Source organism: Chrysochloris asiatica, unplaced genomic scaffold (assembly GCF_000296735.1).
Source record: "Chrysochloris asiatica unplaced genomic scaffold, ChrAsi1.0 scaffold00527, whole genome shotgun sequence".
NCBI classification, from domain to species: Eukaryota; Metazoa; Chordata; class Mammalia; order Afrosoricida; family Chrysochloridae; genus Chrysochloris; species Chrysochloris asiatica.
The window spans coordinates 320,408-321,923 of record NW_006409045.1 but is presented as its reverse complement, the minus strand read 5'-3'; positions in this window follow the sequence as shown (position 1 = coordinate 321,923).

Here is a 1,516-nt window from a genome sequence, read left to right as displayed (position 1 = left end):
AATGTGTATATTACTATAGTTAACAGGGGAAATCAATATCCACAAAACAGTGAAGCACCTTATCATTATTTCCCCCCTTTATCCATTCAGACTATGTCTCAATCCCTATATCACAGGGTCCTGTTGTTGCAAGGCTGAGCATACATCACAATCTACATTTATCCCACTTAGTCCATGAATACTTCCCTATGTCTTCCCTATCTTTCTTGTTCATCTACCCCTTCCCCACTTCTTGTGTATTGTCCATCCCCTTCATGTATGTCCTCCCCATCACCTGAGCATCTATCTATCGCCTAATCTCTGGGTTACTGTCCACTCCCTCCCAACCCTGGTAACCATCAAATAATTTTTCTTTCAGTATGGAAATATTTTCTTAAGCTTTTACAACAACGGTCTTACCAATATTTGTCATTTTGTACAAGACTAATTTCACTTAGCATTATAGCCTAAAAGTTCACCCATGTTATGAGGTGTTTTGCAGTATCATCATTATTCTTCAAGTTAACATGGTATCCCATTGTGTGTAGGTACCAGAATTTATTTATCCATTCTTGCGTTGATGGGCACTTAGGATGTCTCTATCTGTTTGCTGTTGTGAATAGTTCTGCAATGAACATTGTTGTATATATATTTACTCACTTTATGGCTCATATTTCTTGTGGATTTATACCATGAAGAGGAATATCTGGTTCATGATGTATTATTTCTATTTCCAACTTTCTGAGGAAGCACAATACCATTTACCAGAATGGTTGAACCATTTTACAGTATCACCAGCAATGTAGGAGTGTCTCAGGATCCCCACACCCTAGGCAGAATTTGTTGTCATCTGCTTTTTTAAACTTTGCTGTTACTGTTGGTGAAAGATGAAATCTCATTGTTGTTTAGACCTGTTCTTATCATAGTCCTGGTGTGGCACTGTGGCTTAATGTGCCAGACTGCAAAGCCATTTGAACTGCAAGGTTCAAGTGGTTCAAGCTCACCAACTGCTCCTTGGAAACCCTATACAGTGGTGCTAAGGGTCAGAATTAACTTGACAGCCTTTAACAACAGCAAAGACAACAACAAGATTTGGTAGTGTAGTGGTTATGAGTTGGGCTGCTAATCTCAGTCCGCAGCTTGAAACTATCAGCACTTCCACAGAAAAAAGATGAGGCTTTCTGCTCCCATAATGATTTACAGCCTTGGAAACCCTACAGAGGGTTCACTATGAAACAAAACCAACTCCACCACACATAACTACCACCAATAGCTAAAAATAGTGAACAGTTCTTCATACTTTTGTTGGTTTCCTTAATGTCTTCCTTGATGAAGTATCTGTTTATGTCCCATGCCCATTTTTTAAAATTGGGTTATTTGTCTTTTTCTTATAGAGGTGGTAGGTTGTTGTTGTTAAGTACCTTTGAGTTGGTTCCGACCCGTAACAACCCTAGATATGGTTTCCGAGGAACAGCTGGTGAGCTTGAACTCCTGATCCTGAGGTTCAAATAGTTTTGCAGTCTGGTACATTAACACA